At 37.9% G+C, this 22360-nt stretch overlaps 1 protein-coding gene across 2 annotated transcripts in view; it reads right to left on the bottom strand.

Moving 5' to 3' along the window:
• LOC131042900 (nudix hydrolase 9) overlaps positions 1-22360 on the bottom strand; it is a 183950-nt gene that overhangs the window by 137775 nt on the left and 23815 nt on the right. The window lies entirely within an intron of this gene.

Genomic DNA, 22360 nt, shown 5'->3' with positions numbered 1-22360 from the left:
CTTTGATACAGTGATGATGAACTTCCATATTGCAAGCAAAGAGCTATCAAACAGTCTGAGAGACAATTCCAACAGTGTGGTTACATAAGAGGGGATTCGAGTGAGTTCTAACAATCAAAATCTTGAACTTCTATTTTGTAAATGTTCACTGATATACATCCATATGCTTTGCACATGACATAGATGCAGAAATTTTTTAAAAATCACAATTATCGCTACTTGACCCTGATAATGATTTTCTGCTGAAAAAATCATGTTTTTTGGCAATTAGTCTGACAAAGCAATTTTTTATGTTTGTTTAGGATCTCTGGGTCTTTTATCTCATTACTGCAGCAATTTTTTCCCTAAGCTAAACAATTTTTTCCCAATTAATTGAAAATGTCCTTATCTTTTGGTTTGCCAAATTGCTCTGAAAAAAGATTCTTGTTACCATTGTATGTGCATGGTAAACTAAGTTATTCGTCAATTTGACAGTATTTTGATTTTATATTGTAAGACTGCTTGATAAGTTTGCCAAAATGAATGTCTTACAATGTACAACGAAGCCATACTACTTCATGTTTTGAATCCATGGCAGCTTTCTATTCTGCTTGAAGGATGACAATGTTACTGCAGACTGCTTTTTAGAAATCCAATAGCACACCAAATTTATCCTTAAATTAATTTCTCATCCTTCAAACCTGTCCAACTGCATCTATGTGGCCATTCAACCTAAAATCTTTATTTTTGAAAAATAATGCCAATGATTAATGTACCTGATATATTTGAGAACCTTCTTAGCTGTATTCCAATGTATTCCTTCCGTGAGTTCTGTATTCTTGACAATATTCCATCCAAATCTATGCCAATAATTCATGTCATGCCATCCATTCGGTCATACCCAAATATAGGAGTGCCCTAGTGTGGGTGATATGCTAAATTGAACTTTAGATCGTCTTCTTCCACAATGTCTTCCAAAAGTATCCAACAAATTTTGTGTCCTGTTATGACCTATTTCACGCATTGCCCCATCGCAGATTGGGACCCCCAGCTCTGCAGTTTCATAAGTCCATTTTTTGAGAGAGTTTTAAGTTAGAGATTTCGAGGTCATCCCGAGCCAAATTGAGAAATCTTGCTCAGAATTGCATTTGAGTGTTGCCAAAGTGCTCAAAAAGTCCGAAGGACGAGGATCACAATTGCTTTGGGTCATTTCTGACAACTTGCTATTTTTAGAAATTTCTTCTTTTTTGTGCTTTTCTGCTTTTTTGAAAATGGCATATGGGTTTTGTTCATCGAGTGATTTTATTACTACCCATTTTGTCGGAATTTGAAAATCTTGTCTCTAGATATAAAAAGCAGGGCTTCAAAATTTTTGTTTTTTTCTAAGATTAGGGTTTTGTTCTTTAGGTCATTTTAGTCTTGCCCATGTCTTCAAATTCGAGAAATTCTGCCTCTAAGTATAAAAAACAAGGGTTTGAATTTTTTATTTTTTTTCTAAGATTAGGGTTTTGATCCCTATGCCAAATTATTACTACCCATGTTCTCAGATTTTGAAAATTATGTCTTTAAGGGCAAAAAGCAAGATGCAAACCCTAATTAGGGTTTCTGTTCCAGATAAACCAACATGGTATCAACATGGCAAGAACACTGGTTATCTAGATATGGCACATTGAAGATTTCGACTAAGTTGGAGAAGTAAAAATGGCAGATGCTTAGACAAGTGGAAAGGCAGATGGTCAGTCAAATTTGCCCAAGGATGTCAAGTATGGAAGATGTTCAGGCATGGTCAAGGTTCGCCAAGGAACAATGAAGTTGTCCAAGTATCAACAAACTCCTACCATTGGTCAACTAACTCATGGCAAGAGTTACTCTAACTCCTACCTGAGGTTAAGCTTATTCATATATAAAAATGTTTGACAAACTTTTAACTTCGCCTTGGTATGATGGCTTCCAAGTTGGTATGGCAAGGAAGGATGAACTCAAACCAACCAAAAATATCAAACACATGTTAAACTCCTACCTTCAGTTAGCTAACTCATGGCGAAGGTCAATTAAATTCCTACCTTTGGTTAAGAAAGGTAAGCCAAGCAAAGGTTGACATGAACATGTCAAAGCATATATGTCATGGAAGACTCAAACTCCGCCTTAGCATAATAACCTCAAAGTCTACCTAGGGAAGTATGGAAGGGGAACCTCAAAGTCCGCCCCTGTCTAAGGCAAGCACAAGTTAAAGTCCCGCTTTGACCATGAAGACTATCAAAGTCGGCATTCATCAAGTTGGCATCACGTCTTCAAAGTCCGCCTTGGGAGAAGGAAGCATAAAGTGTGTGCCACAAGCAAAAGTTTAACATGGCAAGAAAGTCTCAAAGTCCACCATGTCCAAGGGTCTTCAAACTCCGCCCTATGCGTATAATCCAAGTCCACCTAGGCAAAATTGAAGTTGGCATAACATGAATAAAGTTCGCCATGTTAGGATAAAATAAAGTTGATAAGAGAATTTCCAAGTTGGCAATGAAATGATGACATGGCACTCTAAATCTCGCTTGACAAAGAGAAAGATAGCAAGTATGATGACTTGGCATTTAAAAGCAATTAAACAATAAAACATGTGACATGTTAAGAACCTTCTTCAAGTTCACATTCTAGAAGGAGAATAAAGCAAATAAAGCTTTCCAAAGCATGATAGAAGCTTCCAACGCTCCCTTCTAGAAGACGACAAAGAGTTCGAACTTCTTGAGGAAAAAAAATAAAACAATAAAGCTTCTAGAAGTCGCCAAGAAGTTATAAAACAAGGTTTGCAACACTTCTTTTGCTGATCAAAGTTTGATAGCAAAATTCATGAATTTCTTTCACAATTTGCCAAAGATGAACAAAAGAAGCAGCTTCCAAACATACAGGACTTTAAACAGAGATAGTAAAATCTGCCATGGAGACTAGAGGTAAAGCATATCCGAGGGTTTGAAAGCCAAACAAAATCGCCTAACTGCTGCAATCCAAGTTCGCCATGATCAGCAAGGTTGAAGATAACAGACTAAGGGTTTGCTGAATACAAGGACAAGGCAATAGAATTCACATATCCCAAGTCTTTGATCATCTCTAAATCCACCTTGGAAAGGAGAGATTACTCAAGTCTTATTCACATGTATTAACAGTCTTCTTAAAGATCTTCCAAGCATAATATAAACCTGTCCAAAGGCATGTAAATTTCGCCAAGAAGAAAGCATTCAAGAGATGACACATTCTCATCCAAGTTTGCCTAGAGTTGGGTAATAAAGCCTCACACAAGATGAAGTAAACTTTGCCAAAAAAAATATGACAGAAAGAAAGACAAATTGTCTGATCATCACTGGAATTCGCTATGAACAGCAAGCACAATGACAAGGCAATTTCCAAAAACACATGCCCATCATGACCCAAAAGACATGACTGTCCAAACCCTACTAAGCTCCGATCTGCAGTCAATAAAGATGGCATGAGTTAATCAAACTCCTACTTAGGGTTTAAAAGGATAACATATTGAAAGTTTGCCTATAAAGCATCAAGATCCACCAAAGGATGATTGTCCAAACAAATCCTTCCAAAATCTGATCATAGATATGATTGAACAAGACAAACAAGATTCAAGTTTGCCTAAGGGAAAAGAAAGTTAAAGAAAGATGATTATCCAGTTGACATGAAGCATCACAAGGCATAAGAAGTGCAAATTGAAACAAATTCCTTCCAAAAACTCAAACCCTAAGGCATGAAGAAATTGTCCAAACCATTGACACATTGATTCATCTGGGCATAAATGGAATATGTGAAGATACCTAGCTAAGAGACCTAAAATTTGATCCATCAAACGTGAAGACAATTAATTTGCCATACCAAGAGGACAAAATTCTGATCACAATTCACATGAAATCAAACCAACAAGTTGGAAAATAATTTTATTTTCCAAATTATTTCCTAAAAAAATTAAAACAATTTTCAACACTGAAATATTTTAGAATTTTAGAAATTGAGAGAAAGTCCTAGAAGATTCTTTAGCTAAGAAGAAATTTTGAAAGAAAATAAAACTTTCCATTTTGGAAAGACTTAAAACAAAAAAACACAAAAAAAAAACAATAAAAATTTATTAAAAAATAAAAACAAAAATAAAACTTCTAAGTTTAAGAATCCTAAACTCTATATATTCTCAACTAGTTCATTCCCACAATTCACTATTCAAGTTGAGCATCCAGAGAGCAATTGAGAAGAAGTTTTCTCTCAAATCTTTGATCTCCAAGAAAAATTTTCAAGAAGTAAAAATTTCTAAGTGTTAGAGGCCAAGCAATCAAGTACTTTCTCTGATTTTAAGACAGATTTTCAGAATCAGAGGTAAATTTCAGTCATAAAGAGGATTCAAAAACTCAATCTGAATTTCCTTCTCTTTCTGTCTTATTTTCCTCAATTTTATCAATTTATTGGCCAAACCCTTCACTTTCAATCTACTTTTTCACAAGAACTTAACCATTTATCAGGCTGAAAGTGAAATTTTAGGAAAAAGGATTAGAAATCAGAATTAAAATCTGAAAATAATATTAAGTTTTCATGTGTTTTGCACGAAACGCCATTCAGGAAGCATCAATGAAGTTTGCCAGCAAAGGGAAGCAGACTAAATCCAAGATCAAGTCTAAATGGAAGAATGTCACAGATACTGACCTTGGGCATGTTGACCTTGAAGAGTTCAAGAAGAGAATGTATGGTCTTGATGAACACCTACCAACACCCATAGCCTGTCAGATGATGAGGAATGGCATTGTCAAGGCAGCATGATTTCCTCTCACCAAGCAATGTGCTGAGCTAATGGTTGAATGTGCTAGACACTACAATGCACAGTCAAAAGAAATCGTTGCACCTGATGGAAGGGTTTTAGCCAACCTTTCAGAGCTGTCCATCCAAGAAACATTTGGAATTCCGAAATTTAATAAGACAACCTATAAGACAAAAGAGGATACTAAAAGGATTTATGATGCTTAGTCTGAGCTTTGTGCAGCCAATGTAAACAAGTCTTGGTTGGAAACGAAGAGACCCTAGGGAAAAGTGCCTACGGTGCTGTTGTGCCCATACTTCAAGGAAGAATATGGTGACATTATCCTACTGCTAAATAGGCTAATGGGCAGCCCTAAGGGTGCACCATTCGAAACATGGATGTATTACTTTATGGACGAGATCACATCAGGAGTTGGGATGTTTAATTGGTCCCACATAATCAGCAATAACCTTGATGAGCAGCTGATAAATTTGGAGAAGACAAAATCATTCTACATGAGTTCTTACATAGTCTATGTACTAGCTGCAACCTATAGATATTCTGGACTAATTTGTAGAGGAATAGTTGGCAATGGAGAGAATGAATTCCGGTATTATGATTGTTACCCACAGCTGCAGCTTAAGGAAAAAAGCTATCGAGCACATGATGCATTCTTGATGTACATTATAAGGACGTTGCAAGGAGGAACTCACCAAAGATTGTCTCCTGAAGCTAAAAGTTTGATCAACAGGTATGGATCCTGGTTTATCCAGTTTCCAAAATTTACATACATAAGGGTCCAAAGCTTTGAAGGTCGTCCTTATAAACTTCCAATTTACCCAACCAACCGGATGGTTCTCCTTGAAGTCCTCAGGCAACTTGAGACATATTAGAATTTTAAAAGAATAGGGCAGAAGGCAGCAATCACATTTCCATTCTTTATTGGAAATATGGAAGAATATTGTTCGACAGTGTAGGTAGCCAAGAGTGCCAGGCTAGAGATGCACTGGTACCCTTTCACGTTCTATCGACCTAGAGCAAATTATGATCCTCATAACAACATCAGATCAGCAAATGAAGGAAGATTCAAACACAGAGTAGACATAGAAGATTTTTGGGCTAATGCTACAGATGAATTTGATATCAGGAAAAGGTTGTTTTCTTGACTTTCAGTAAATTTCACCAGAATGACTGAACCTTTTCTTGTGCTAGATCAGTTGGAAGATAATGGAGAACATACTCAATCCAGCTTTGATGAGCATGCACCCCTTCCTCCTATCAAGTGGTCAAAGCCAGAGCATGCAGATTTAACTACTTTGATGCAGCCAGTTATGCAGTATACAAGGTGGTGGGTTGATCAACAGTGTCACAGGCTGAAACGGAAAAATATAACTTTGACATATACCCTAATGGGAGCAGTAGAGGGATATTCCTCAAATGAAGAAGCACCTTAAAGTGTTAAGGCTAAAAGGGGAAAGCAGTTGTAAATGAGGAGCCTACTCAGAAGAAGCAGAGGGTGGAACCATCTCGTTCTGCCACATCTAAGAATGAAAGATATATATTAACTGTTGAAGAGTCATTGGCAAAGATAGACATTCCTCCTTCAATTCATGAGGAGCATGCAGAATCAGTCCACCAAGAAGAGGAATAGCCACCGTCTCCCACTGGCACAAAGATTCTAGAATCAGAAAATGAAACAGATGTTGAAGAAGGAGAGTTTCAAGAAGGAATGATTCCCACTCTTTGAGGTATTGGATTTGAAGAAGGCTATCGGGAGATGGAAGGCATTGAGCAGCCCATCGTTCTTGATTGGCTGAAGGAAACGTTGAAAATAAACACACCAATAATAGAGGATTCAAAGAGGATGATATGGCAGATTTCGTGGCCAAACTAGAAAAGGTTGCAGTGAAGAAACCAGCTAAGAAATTTTCCACCATCCGGAGAGATGAGGCAGGCAACCGTACAGTGCAGATAGTCGTGCCAAAGGTGAACAAAGCAAAGGGATACATTGCTCCTCATGAGTATGAGATCATCACCTTTGACTTGGGACCAAGCACAAAGACCCAAGCAAAAGAGGACTTAGACAATTCAGTTGCTTCCATGAAGGCAAAGCTAGATGAAGAGATAGAAAAGAAAAATGAGCATAAGAGAGAAGTTGAGCGCTTAAAAGAATATATTCGGCATTTGACTACTAAACCACTTGATCAAGCCAATCCAAAAGCTCTCCCACTTTTGGATTCACTGTAGGTAGTCAAAAGTTTTGAGGAAAATGCAGTAACAGCCAGAGAAACTAGAGATTGGATGGAAAATGTAAGAGAAGCAACCAAGTTTATGGAGGAAATATCATCAGCATATAAACAAACTTCTTCTTTACTTTCTAGGATTGCAAACATGGTAGAAGTATGGACTAACTTTCAAGATATCCAAGATAGAATCATCCCATGCCTAAGAGAGCTGAAAGGAGTCTTGCCTCAAGAGTTAGTTGATCAAAATGTAATTGAAGCAGGGGCTGCATATGACTTCAATAGTTGGCACTGGACACTGGTTGCCCAGAATGAGGTCTTGGAAAAGGTGAAAGTTGATGCTGATAGAATAGAAGGACAAATAAGAGCAATTCAGGACAAAATTTTCCTTATAGTTCCGAAGGTGCTTGGAAAGGAAACTATCCAGGAAAGTGATATGCAGTTGGAGAATTTGAAGGTCAGAGTCCAAGACATCATCTTTGCCATCACAGGACCAGTTTTGAAAAGCAATTTGGCTAAGGCGTCGAACCTCTTGTCCATTAGAGATGCCTTTCACAAGAAGGAATTAGACTGGGAGATCACCTTTGCTCTGTGTGCAGATGACCTGGAAGGGTTAGAATTCAGGATCAACATGTTGCCACATGTCACAATGGAGGAGGTTGACCAAATTGTGTCCAAGTTCATTGAATATCAGAAGAAAGGAATGCAATCCTAAAAAATAGCATCTTGTGCCACTTGTCTCATTTGAAATTGATCTTTGATATTATTTTGGGAAACTCTATCTAGGGTTAGGTTGTCTACATCTCAGCCGTTTATTTCGTTTTCCAAAACTCTATATAAACTCGCTCTCTCATTTCATTTCAGTGTGGAGAGATTTATGAAATTGTTGCGTAGAGCTATTTGAGTAATAAAAGTTCATTATCAGTATTGTCTTGAAATCTTTTTATTGCTAAATGGTTGCATGGTTGCATGTTCCCTTCAACACTTAGATTAAATTAGCTTAAGTAATTTGCTTTGAAGTTGTTAGATGAATGAAGGATAGATAGTTTAGATTGGTGAAATTTTGCTCATACTTTAGTTGGATGAATGATTTTCATTCAATGTGCAAAGTTAGCCTAAGCTTTTAAATGTGGATGCTTAACTTCTACTTTGAGTAATATTGTTCAATTGTTGGTATTATTCATGAGTGTGAAAATCTTAACCACAACCCTAGAAGATTGCACCCGCTTTGCGTAGTTGTCCGAGTGTGGCGAAACAAAGCGTCGTTACCAGTTTCACCTAGTCTTTACCGTCTCTTGAGTTCATAGGAATAGCGTAGAAGTAGTATACAATTCCTAAACGCTCATCCTTTTTTATCATTTTTGAAGTCCTAAACCAGAAAATCCAAAAATATAGAGCATAAATTGTTAAATCTGCCTAAGTTCAACTTGAATGATATCAGTTGATAAGCGTAAGTCCCCCTTGAGATTTTCAGCATACACTACCCAAGAAGCTATCCCACTAAAGTCGCTTGTTCGCACATAAAGACCTTGGAGTCGCCTTGTGGTCTTTCACGCAATCTTGGCACAAGTAGTGATTTTGTTCAAGAGAGGATAGAATATCCTTGAGGTATTTTATTCTAAATGTTTGGTAGATGATAAAACAGACACCAACATGTCCCAATCTGAAACTATACTAATTGGCAGACCATGCAACCTCATAACTTCATTGTAAAATAAATCAATTATATGTACCATGTCATTGTTCTTCTGACATGATGTCATCTTATAGAACTTATCCACAACTACAACTATTCAATTACACCCTCTCTATATTCTTAGCAGTCCTAATACAGAATCCATACTTGTATCGTCCCAATCCAGCATGTTGACTAATTCCTTGTGCAACTTGAGTGACTTTGAACAAATTTCCTCACATCTTGTATATTTGCGACCAAAATTGTTATCACTCACCAATGCAATTTTCTTGTGTACTTGAAAGTGCCCTACTAAACCACCACTATGCTTTTCCTTAATTATATTTTCTCTCATTGAACATTTTGACATGCACAATTGACTTCCCCTAAAAAATCTCATTTTGGATCAAGTAATCTAACCACTTACTTTATCCATGATTACCTATTCCTTATAAGCCCCCCATGCCTTCGCAAAATAGGCATCAACTTCATAAAAATGCTTTAGCTCTTCAAATCCAACTACTTGCATTCTCATTCTATCAGCAAATTTTATCTCCTACTCAACACATCAGTAACCTTGTTTGATTTCCAGTCCTATGCTTCAACACAAAAGTATAACATTCCATAAACTCAACCAATCTCATGTGTCTCCAATTCAACTTGCCTTGGCTATTCAATATTAATATACCTAATAATCAGTGTACAACACAAACTCCTTCAGCAACAAGTAATGTCTCCACATTTTGAATGCTTAAATTATGGCATTAAATTCTAGGTCATATACTCAATATCATCTCTTTGTGTCATTCAAATTTTCACTAAAAAATATGTTATTGGACTTCCTTCTTGGCTCAAAACAGCTCCATTTGCATTCTCACTTGCATCACAGTCAACTTGGAATATCTTATTGAAATCTAATAAAGCTAGCACTAGTTGTCCTATCACCTTCTTTTTTAGCAACTCAAAGCTTTTATCTACTCTTGTTGTCCACTTGAAATCCTTCTTATCCCCCATAGTTGTCTCAATTAGCAATGAACAAATACTACTGAAATTTCTGATAAACTTCTTATAGAAACTTGCCAAACCATCAAAAGATCTTATCTCTCCAACATTTGAAGGTGTTGGCCATTCAACAATTACTCTCACTTTCTCTAGATCTATTTTCAATCCCTCAACTGAAACTGCAAATCCTAAGTATACCAACTACTTCATAAAAGCACATTTCTTCAAATCGATCAGCAACTTCTCTCTTAATTTCTGTGATACTTCATGATATGGTCTAGGTATTCTTCCTTGGTCTTACTAAAAATTTCAATATCATCTAAGCAAATAATCATATACTTAACAAAAATATTCTTCAAGCCTCATTCTTTAGTCTCATTAATGTACTTGGCACAATGATTAACCCAAAAGGCATGACCAACCACTCATACAATCCCTCATTAATCTCAAATTTTGTCTTCCATTCATCTCCTTCCCTTTATTCTAATCTAATGATATCTTCTCTTCAAATCAGTTTTTATATACTACTCCACTCCACTCAAACATTCCATTATATCATCCATCCTTGGTAATGGGTATCTATATCTTCCAGTGATCTTTTGACTGATCTAAAAATAGTATTAATTATCCACTCGACATCCTTCTTAGGTGTTGTTGTCATTTTATGACACCCTTGGTCCATCAGTGAGAACCAATCAGAGATATGTTCCATGGACCAGTTTTGCCCCAGTTGATCAAGCACCAAGTCAAGGAATCATGAAAATGCTTCAGTGTTCTTTTTTCATGGGTTGGACTTTGGGCCTTCTCCCCTTGCATCTTGCCTTCAGTCCTCAAGGTACACTAGCCCACTCTCCCTCACTTTCCCCAAACGATGTCGGATTCCGGATTTCAGATTTCGGGGAACTGGTCTAACCCTTACTCTTTTGGTAAGTGTTAGACCATATCCCGAACCCGAAATATGAAAGCCCTTCCTTTGTCAAATTTTGAATTTCAGGGAACTCGTCTAACCCTTACTCTTTTGGTAAAGGTTAGACCATTTCCTCGAACCCCAAAATACGAAAGCCCTTTGACAAATTTCAAATTTCAAGGAACTAGTCTAACCCTTACTCTTTTGGTAAGTATTAGATCGCTTCCCTAAACCCTGAAATACGAAAGCCCTTCCTTTGTTGGATTTCAAATTCTGGGGAACTAGTATAACCCTTACTCTTTTGGTCAGCATTAGACTGTTCTCACAAACCCTGAAATATGAAAGCCCTTCCTTTGTCAGGTTTTAGATTTTAGGGAACTAGTCTAAACCTTACTCTTTTGGTAAGCATTAGACCGTTTCCCTGAACCCCGAAATACAAAAGCCCTTCCTTTGTAAAATTCTAGATTTCAGGGAACTGGTCTACCCCTCACTCTTTTGGTAAACTTAGATCGTTTCCCCGAACCCCAAAATGCAAAAGCCCTTCTTTTGTTGGATTTCAGATTTCAAGGAACTGATCTAACCCTTACTCTTTTAGTAAGCGTTAGACCATTTCCTCAAACTTCGAAATACAAGAGCCCTTCCTTTGTCAGATTTTAGATTTGAGGAACTGGTCTAATCCTTATTCTTTTGGTAAGCGTTAGACTGTTCCCCAAACCCCGGAATATGAAAAACCCTTCCTCTGTCGGATTTTGGATTTCAGGGAACCGATCTAACCCTTACTCTTTTGGTAAGCATTAGAATATTTCCCCAAACCCTGAAACCTGAAGTCCCTCTTCCACCTCCCTCTTGTCCCTTCGGTCTTTCAAACTCCGAGGTTCCTGACTCCTCATCCTTGCAACATTTTCCTGAAGGCCCGACGTCCAATCTCCAATGACCAACAACACCTTTAGATGGAATGATCAACACTCAAGGATCTTAATGCTTCACCAACAATTCGTGCAACTTGTCTACTTTCATTCATGGAGCTACAGGGGCCCATTAATTGTATTTTGCAAGTTACTATCAAGTGGACTCCTGGCCATGCCTATTTATGGTTGCTTGATGGGTTTCATGTCAGATCTGCATGCTCCAACCTTGGATTGTCAGGCAATCCACCTTCTAGAAGTACTTTTCTTCTTAGGATTGCCTTGTCAAGGCATGGTCTTGTTTCTTGCACACACAATCCTGTCAAATCCAGCCACTTCCCATCTTCCCAGACTGACATTCTCCTGTACACGCCAGAGTTAGGGTTACCCCTCTTTGATCGTTGCTTTCTTCTCTGCAACCAGTTTGCTATAAATAGGTTGTTAAGCCTCATTGTAAAGGGTTCTCTCCCTACTAACTTGAGCTATCTTCTACTCTTTCACTTCTCTTGAAGATTTATATATTTTTCTGCATTTCTACAACTGTAAGTTTGGTCTTTGGCCTATTAATGGATTGAAATCATCATTCTTGCCTCTCTTCAATCGTGCATGTTGTCTATGTCTTCTTACCTTCATGTCATGTGTGTATTTTGTGGCTTTCTCTTACACATATAATGTGTTAGCTTGTTTCTGAGTGCGATTTGTGGAAAATCTTCTTCCCTTTTGGCATTCAACAAACCCTAACCTCCATACATGCATTTGGTGTCATTTATACAAGTGTCAAAGTGAAGTGTAGCGCCATTTTTGGGGAAGATCTCTAAGCATTTTTGTTTGAATGTCATTGTTGGTTAAGGCGATTTTGTGTGTGTGGCGCCACCATCAGAGGAAGGACTGCGATTTTGCTATGGCCGATTGTGCCATTGTTAAGGGCGATCTTGGGCATTATTCGTATGACGCCATTGCTAGTGAATGGGTGACTTTGCCTAAGTTTGTGAAAGGGTGTTGTTGACGTGGCTAAAATCGCATTGTTGCGACTCTCTCCGGCCAACGCAGAATAGAATGTACTCGCTGAGTATCCTATCCTCTCTTGAGATAAGAAAATCCCTAATGCTGTTTTAAATTGATCAATGGGGGATGACCTCAAGGTCTCGGTTGTCAAGTCTTGACTGCAAGATAGCTTAGCAGTTGATGTGATTTGCTGGAAACACAAGGGGACTTACATTTTGCAACAAGGTGGTCTGTTGTGATTCTCAGACTACGAAATAAAATCAAAAGGGAAGGGTTCAGGAAGCCTAAGAACAACAATGATAACAACTGATGCAGCAAGTAGACAGATTTCGATAAACCGGTTCTTGTTTCGCCAGAGATACCCTCACAACTAGACAAAAACGGTGCAAGCTCCAAGGGATGAAGGATTTTCAGACCGGAGACACTCGTTTTAGGCACCCAATTCTGGTGCAGCCTGAGACAAACACCTGCATTTGAACTAAGCACAGTTTGGGTTCAGACTAACCATGCATGGTGACCTACAATCAGCAGACCCCCAATGGTATGAACCAGAAATGCATCAAATACCCCTCTACACTTCACCATTAAAATCCCTACACTCTAAAATTTAACCAGCTAAAAGAAACCATGCAAACAGACTAAAACAAAGACAACAAACACCATATTTCAATGTTCATATATTTGCTTCCGCTGCCATTACAACAATTTCTGCAGCATCTCTATGATATTCCTAAAACCTAACCTATTTAAACTTCTAAAATCTAACTACAAAACTCTAACTATCTAACCCTTTACAAAAGAAAGGCCTCTGCCCTTTTATAGAATTTACAATATGAATCAGAGGCTAGGATGGATTGCATCCAAGGGTCCTGATCTGCCTCCCAGAAGCTGGCAACTTTAACCCATGCCCATTAAACTCTTAGTCATCTATTCAACCACTATCTCAACTACCTGCAATTGTCTAGATTCAAATTGACTCTATCCGGTGGTTGGACATAATTAACCTGTGTCCCCGTTGTTTCAAAATATCTAGAGTGGGGCCCACAAGCAGTTTTACAATAAAATAGTTTCAGTTCTAAAAACTGAATTCCTGGAATTAAATCCAGCTGTGTATTTCTCGAGAATGCATAGACTTGCAGCATTCAGAGTGTTCTTTGGTCTTTGGTCCCTATGGTGGACTTTAGCTTGTCGTCCAGCGGCACACTTCCCAATGCCCAGTTCAGATCTCGCACTCCTATAGCGTGTTCTTGCATCTTCTTCTCCAGCTTTCAACGCCTGGCTCCTTGACGTTTCAGGCCTTCTCCTGGTTCCTTTCAATGACGTCTTGCGACCTGCAAACAATTGATTTCACTTAAATAAATCAATTTTGAAAAATTAATCAAATTAATTTAACAAACATTAATAATTTTTAACATCTGACTCAAGAAGCTCTTTGTGAGATGTATCTTTTGAATCTCTCACTTCTTACATGAAGTTCGATATGTCTTCTTGATTCGCCCTTAAAAAAGTGAATAGCGTGATTAATATCTTATGAGCCCCTTTTCAGGCATTCTATGGACTTTGCACGATTTTATTTGCCCATCTGCAAGTGACCTTCAGGCATAATAGAGGCACTTTCCTAAGCTTCGGCTAAATGAGGATGACCTGCGAACAATTTTGGCCTCAAAAAAGATCTGAGAGGTTGCGGTGATTTTCAACTTATAGAGGTGAATTTAGACCTTTGGTTTTCAGCCTATGAAGAAGGTTTTCGGCCTAAAACATTAATTTGTGAAATTTTTATATTTCGGCCTAAATAGACCTTTCTCTAACCTCTAAGCTTTTTTGGCTTATGAAGCTATTTTGCGATTCTTTCCCTTTCATCAGTATTTCGGCCTAATGAAGTAAAAAAAACACTATATGTGAATACTTCCTTGGCGAGTTTAACTATTTTCAGCCTTTTGGGCCTTTTTGCAAGATTTGCAAATGCTTTGTGAGCTTTATGTTTTCAGTTTTTTAATCCTCTTCGCGTGAATGTCTTCTGTCATTTTCGGTTCATGATGATATCCGGCGACCTAGGGTTTATTTCAAAACGACAAGCTCCTCATTTTCGGGCTATTTAGAGAAAATGTGTGATTTAGTTTGAGCTCCTTTTACTTGCGATATTCACTCTCTTAGCGATTTCAGGTGGTATGAATGTTTCGTGAGACTTTGGACTGGTGTTCGTTTTAGGCCTACGAAGATGGTTTTCGCGCGATTTCAATGTTTTTCGGCCTAAAAGGCCATTTTGCAAGACTTAGTTAAACGCCCTTTCTTTTCACATTTTCGCGAACTTCGGGTTAGAAGGCCATTTTCGGGCAAAAAGCATATTTTTTCACGATTTATGACATTTTTGGGTTATGAAAGGCTTTTGTAAATAAAGTTGTTAAAACGCCCTTTCAAATCTCACGCGATTTTCGGCTTGAGGAGGGTATTTGAAAAGTTTAAAAAATGCCTTACTTATTTTCGGGCTGAGAGGGCATTTTAAAAAGTTTTAAAGTTTAACGTTTTACCTCATTTTCGCATTTTCGGGCTAAGGAGGGCTTTTGAAAAGTTTATAAATTTAACGCTCTCTTCATTACTCACGCGACTTTCGGCCTAAGTGTTCACTTTGTGTGATTTTCTCTTCCATATTTTGCACGCATTTCGGCCTATTATGCCGATTTTGTGTTGTAAAAGTTTGCGATTCTCAAGCCAACTGAGGGTTATTGCGCGACACTTTGGATTTCGTTTTCTAACTTTGGGCATTTCAACTGAAATGTGCAACCTTATATTGCTACATTCACCCCTTCCACGCGATTTTGGCTGTGAATCATTTTGGGTAATTGGTTTATTTTGCAAATTTTCAACTTCTGGAGTTTTCGCGAACTTGAAGACCTTGGGCGATTTGATTCTTAGCCATATCAAACTCGGGCATCTAAGAGGAATTTACGATTTCATTACTTGCCCTTTCTGTCCACCAAATTCGGGGCTTTTTCTCTCCTATCGAGCAGATTAAACATGACGGGGGGGCCCTATCGCAGAGACGGGGTGTGTGTGCGATACACACAACAGGTGCCATTGCTGGTCTTGAATCTGAAGCTTCATTTCCAACATTGATTTCAGACTGGTACATTATTTCCAGCCATCAATTTGTGCCAAAACGTATGCATTTTCAGTTAGGTTTGGGCAAATCAACTTGAATGTAGGGGTGCGCCATGGATGTGTTTGCTCCCAGCCATTGAAGTGTGGCCTTACTTGTGTTCTCGGACCCCAAAGGAGACAAATTCAGACCTGAGACGTATTGGAGCAGCTAAGATTATACATTTTTCAGACCTCTATTTGGTGTATTCAGACTTTATTTTTAGATAATCAGACCTTATACAACATTTTATGAGTGTAGACAAGTGTTTTCAGACCTGGACATTCACGTTTTGGGCACCAAATCATACATTTTCTGAGTATTTGGAGGGTGTCCTTGGACATATTTATTGTGATCAGACTTCGATTAAGTCTGAAAATCAGGTTTATAAAGGGGCTATGAGCTCCATTTTGATCAAAGTTCATTCTATTTTCAGAATTTATGTTACTTATCATTGAAATTTTTTATTTTGAGCCTTTAAATGTAGCAAGATTATTCAACTCCGAACTTAGAGAATTCTAAAAATAAGTTATTGGAGATATTTTTATCATGATATTAACTTCCAGCTTCGTACAAGTGCCATGTTTAAGGTGGGGATATCGGCAAGGAAGAACCAATTGAAAATCGTACAAGAGGGCTTCTATCCAGAGTCACAGATATCATCCTGATGGAATAAGGTCGAGGATACGAACATGGAGTACCTAGACATGAGGCAAATAAGTCAGAGAATGTTTGGAATGAAGAATCATCTTCCTTCCACCTTGTCGACGAATATCATGAAGAGTGGAATTTACCACGCGGCTAGCTTTCCACCATCCATCCAATGTAGTGAGATTGTAATTGAGTGTGCAAAGCATTATGATCCGTTAACCAAAATGATCGTCACCTAAGGGGACACTGCTTGCGTACCTAGCTGAGGAATCCATTGGGGAAGTGTTTGCAATCCCTAGATGGACGGATATGCTGGAAGTAACCAAGTAAGAATCTCAAGCAAAATTTAACAGAAAAGTGGAAGCATGTATGACAATTATCAACAATGAGTGGATCCTTGAGACAAGGCGTCACCACTCCAGGTTACCCAAGAGACTCCTAAGTTCAGACTTCAAAGAGGAGTACAATGACTTAGTATTTTTGCTCCACCAAGTCATGGGAGCACCTCAAGGGGTGCTATTTGAGAATTGAATGTACTATTTTATTGAAGAGATATCAAAAGGAACGGTGATCAACTAGGCAAAAATCATAAGTGATAACCTTGACATCCAGTTGAAAGGTTTGGAGAAGACGAGGACATTCAATATGACTTCCTATCTTGTATACATACTTGTCGGATATGTTGTGTACAAAGGGTTGATATGCAAGGGCAAAGTCGCGAACAAGCTAGGACAATTCAGAGTTTATGAGTGATATCCACAACTCCATTTCCATGAGATTGAACATTACAAAAGGGTGAACGATGGTTTCACAATCTCCATCACTAGCCTGTTGCAAGGCAGGATACACAAACAATTGTCGAAGGAGGCAACTACACTTATTGAGAAGTACAGATCGTGGTATATCCAGTTTTCTACCTTCACATACCTAAGGATTCAGGGCTTTACATCAGAACCATATAAGCTTCCTAGGTATCCGACAAACAGAATGGTTTTACTTGAGGTAGTGAGACAGCTTTTGGGGTATGATTCTCTCCAAAAGGCTAAGCATAGAACAGGGATGACTTTTCCTATTGCATTAGGAAAGATGATGGAGGTATGCCACAATGCAACCGCAACAAACACAGTTAGTGAGGAGTTGGAATTTTATCGCCTTGGAACCTATAAGAGCAAGGATCGATTTAATCCATTTGGAAGAATTGTAAAGATCAAAGGAGGAAAGTTTATACACAAGATTGACATCGAAGACTATTGGACCAAACTCATGAATGAATTCGTAATTTGAAGAAAGAAGTAGTCTCGTATGTCAGTGGACTTCATGAGAAAATGTAACCTCTTGTCCATTCCGGATCAAGTGCAAGATGATGGGTATCCCATCCATCCGCCATATGTTAATGTGAAAGACAAGCCTATCATGTTGCCTAATTGGACGCAACCTGAGTTGGTAGATTTGAATGTTTTAATGAGAGAAGTGAATGATTACTCCAAAAAATGGGTGGACAAGTATGTCCATGAATTGAAAAATCAAAGGTCACCTTTACCTATGAGAAGATGAGAAATGAGGAGTCCTCTCTCAATGATGATGAGAGAACAGTCAGTAATGTTAGAACGCACAATGATGAGGAGGGTCAGGCTCCTAAAAGATGGAAAGGTATGATTGGAGAATCACAAGCTAGAGGCAAGGAGAATGTTGGCCAAAATTCAAGGCAAAAGAAACACAAGTCTAACACTCCTCAATCTACCATGAGCTCCTCATTCGTGAAGGAGAATGATATGACAAACAAGGATGATGAGTCCAGACAGGGTTCCAACACGAAAATCCTGCTAGAGAATAACCAAGACTTGCATGCTATAGCGCAGTCGGCACCACATGATGATAATGAAGAATTGCCAAGATCTCCCATAGTTCAACTAGAGGTCGATTTGGGCAACAATGTGGTGGATTTGACAAAGGATGCCAATATGGATAATGATGTTATTTCAACCTTGAGAGGACTTGATCAGGACATGAACTTCCAAGACCGGATGGAAATTTCTACTATTCCCGACTGGTTGCTGAAGAGCATGGAGAAGAAGAAAATGATAGAGGCACAACCCGCAAAAGATATTGATGATTTCCTAGCCAAGGTTGGCAAGGAGGACCAAAAGAAAGCTAAGATGTTCTCTAGGATTACTAGAGATGATACGGAAGCGCGCATTGCACAAGTAGCTGTCCCGATGGGTGATAAGACCACAAATGTGGTTACTCCTATAGATTATCAGGTTACCACAATCGACCTTGGGCAACTACAAAGAAGCAATAATTCCAGGAGCTAGATGATACGGTCAAGTCGATTGAGGCATGACTGGATAGGGCCATTGAGAAGAAAGAGATGCTTGAGTGTGAGAACAGAAGACATAAGGAATACATTGAAGAGATAAATTCCCAAAGGCATGAGGATCCTACTTTTGTCTCACCTATTGCTATTGATCATGGATCCCCTTTCAACCATGAGGCGATGAGGAACACATATCAAGAGGTTAGAAAATGGATTGAAGATGTTTCGAAGCAGGCAAATGATTTCCTAGCTCAGTTTGTCCAAGCATATGACAAGACAGCGATGCTTACATTCAGAATGCAGTACTTAGAAGGAGTTTGGGAAGATTTCCAACCGGTGCAGGAAAAGACTATTCCTCGCCTCAGAGTGTTGAAGTGAAATCCAATGTCCACATTGATCCAGGCGGGAATTGTCCAGGCAAGCAACGTTTATGATTTCCATGGTTGGTATTGTTCCTTGGCCATGCGAAAGATTGCATGTGATCATGCAAAACAAGAGTGCACAGAGATGGAAAGATCCATTCAAGAGATACAATCCAAGATCTTTACATCCATTGAAGAATTATAGGGACTAGATGTCCATGCTTCCAGCAGTTTGAACTTGGAAGAATTGGAGGAAAAGATGAAGTTTATTTACTTCAATCAGTTCGAATCATTGAGGATGAATCAACTAGATAACTTGGTTTCCCTTGTGAATCACATCAATAGCTTGCAGAAGCTTATGCTAGATTGGGAAAGCATTTTTTATGCTTGCTCAGATGCCTTGGATGTGATCGATTTGCAGCAAAAAGGTCTACCCAGTGTTACGATGGAGGAACTCAACTCAGTCTTGGCTAGATTTGTTGAGTATGCAGCTACAGAGAGAGATGCAAACTGGAATATTCTAGAAGATTCCCTACTTGATGACTAGACGTCATCCCATTGGACCTTTTTTTATTCTTTTGATGTAAACCCTAATTAGAGCAACATTAGGGCAATGTTGGCGTGATCTTGGCCATTCATTTCATTTGAGACTATATAAACCCATTTGCCTTCATTTGTAAGAGAGATTTTTGAGAATTGTCATCTATATGCAACAAGTTTGAATACAAATCATTGACCTTTGGTGGTTTTGTTTAGATTTTGTATGCATTTGTGGTTCTCATTGCCTCCAAATTTAGATTAGAACTTAGATTAGAATTTGTTTCAAGGATTGGATGAAAGAAGTGTTGAATGCATTTGAATGACATTCGTTTAATCCATACCACTAGCTTCTAGCTGATTGTAGTTTGCCTTGTGTGGTCAACTAGAACTTTAATTGCACTTAACTTAAATTATTGCACATCCATTGGTATGCATTGCCTTGATGGTATTGATGTTGATGGTAATAATTTGAACATCTATAAATCTACCTTAAATGATTGCATTAAGCTTGCATCGAATTGTTCTTTAATGATGAAACCTTGCCTAGTTAGATAGTCTTAGAATAGAATTTCTAAACCCTCATCCCTTTTGCATTTTATTTGAAAATCCTTTGTTAGAATAGATTGAGATCAAATTGCAAAATCATTCAAAACCATTGGCAAACCCATGTCCATTCATGATAACCTTGAATCATTTAGAACCTTGAATCATTTAGAACAATTGTGTAAGTCCCCAAGTGAAAACACCAAATCACCTCAACCATTGAGTTACCCACATGTCAAGAACTAATGGTAGAAACCTTGGAATCGTCTTAGTTGATCAAATATTTAGCATCTGAGGTGATTTTGTTCAAAAGAGGGTTAAATACTTTGGTATTTTATTCTATGTTCGATTGTGCCTAAAACACACATCAACGGGTAACCAATACTCTTTACAAGTGGTAATCCATCCAGCATATTGTCTAATACAACATCCTTGTACTCTGTCAACACTTTTGATATTTACTCTTGCTTGTGGTTTATTTGCACTTGTGGTGCTTTTAATACAAAACATGCATTCTCATCTCTCAAACCATGTAAGAATCTTCTCCTATCTACCAAACAATTTATTCCACTACTCCAAATCTGATATTCTATTTCAATGGAATCAACCTATGTCTTCTATCATCCTTTGTTGTGGTATAAGTATTTGCTCTCCCATCATATATTTGCTCTCTTATCAAATTGTCATGGTCTCCTCAACAACATATGACATACATCCATTGACATTATATCACACAAGACTTCATCATGATATGTTCATATCCTAGATTTCAACAAAAAATGTTCACAGACCATCATCTTATGTTCTTTTCTTATATGGATTTGGATGTTTTAATCTTTTAAGCTTCAATTTGTCAACCATTTCTTTAGATACTGGGTTCTCCATAATACCACTATCAATAACAACTTTGCAACACTTATTTCCCATTTTGCATCTAGAATTGAACAAGTTCTTCCTTTGTGTTGCTTATTTGCTATCACACTTCAATGAAGCTCTTTTCATGACAAGTGGTTCTCCATTTTCTAGTTTATTCTCTAAATTTGGTGATATCTTGGACTTTTCCACTACATATGGAATTCTCATGGTAGTTTTTTCCTCTTATTATTATTGTTTAATTGACCTTGATAAAATTCAAATGCTCTGTTAATGCATGGTAGCTTATGCAAGATAAGATCTTCCTAACCTTCCTTGTTCTGTTATTTATCTACATGCTTCATGTCTGATTTATATTGCATATGATTATCGGGCTTAATTATATCGAGCATATTTGTTATCAGGTTTAATGAATACACCGCTTCATTTGGCATTAACATTGGTTAACAAATGCACCGGTTGGATTATATTCATCGTGCACTTTGAATCATCGGTGTTTATATGAACCGATTCATTAAATTGATCAGTCATTATATTATGATATTACAATATGCTATCGGGGGTTTTTGAACCAATAATCAGCATTGTGTTAATGTTATAATTGTAAAGGCACCGATCAATGGGTGCATTGATCGGTCATGCCTAAAAGGCATGACCGGTCAATACACCAATTGACCGGTTGCCAAAATGATATATATGCCAATTGAATTCATTTGGAGAAGACATAGAAAATATTAAATGATCTCTCTCCTTCAGACCTGCAGATAAAAAAAAATCAGAATTATTAGACATTGACATAATTCCTCATATCCATATATAGCATTCATAGTTCATAACTTGTTCTTTAATTAAAATTGAAATAACTTTACATGGTATTAGAGCCAAGTTATCGAACCTAAGGCTATTCAATTTTGATAAAATTCAAGTACTAAGTTACAAACTACATCACATTTCCATAATGGCCAACACTATCAGATTCGAAGATAGACTCAGAGGTAGCGAAGATTTTTCAGCTTGGAAGTTTAGAATCAAAATGATTTCAAGAGAAAACAAAGTTGATTTATATGTCCAAACTGAAAGTGCACAACCAGAAGATGAACCCGAGAAATCCACATGGATCGAGGGAAATGATAAGGCTATTAAAATAATAGTGGATGGGGTAAGAAATAATATAATGCCCATCATTAGAAAGCAGGAGACGGCTTATAAAATGTTCAAGGCACTTGAAAGGACATTTGAGATATCAAATGCAAGTCGTACTCTGGCATTAAAACGAGAGATCAACCATATCAGTATGAACAAAGGGGAGACAATTAACTCCTACTTCATGAAGATATCAAGCCTAAGAGATGACCTAGCTTCCCTTGGATACGACATCCAAAGAAAAGAGTTAACACGCATTGCTCTAGATGGATTGCCTAGTGGATGGAACACATTCGTCCAAGGCA

The sequence above is a fragment of the Cryptomeria japonica genome, chromosome 1 (assembly GCF_030272615.1).
Source record: "Cryptomeria japonica chromosome 1, Sugi_1.0, whole genome shotgun sequence".
NCBI classification, from domain to species: domain Eukaryota; kingdom Viridiplantae; phylum Streptophyta; class Pinopsida; order Cupressales; family Cupressaceae; genus Cryptomeria; species Cryptomeria japonica.
The sequence above is the reverse complement of the archived record's forward strand: the minus strand, read 5'-3'. Positions and strand labels throughout refer to the sequence as shown.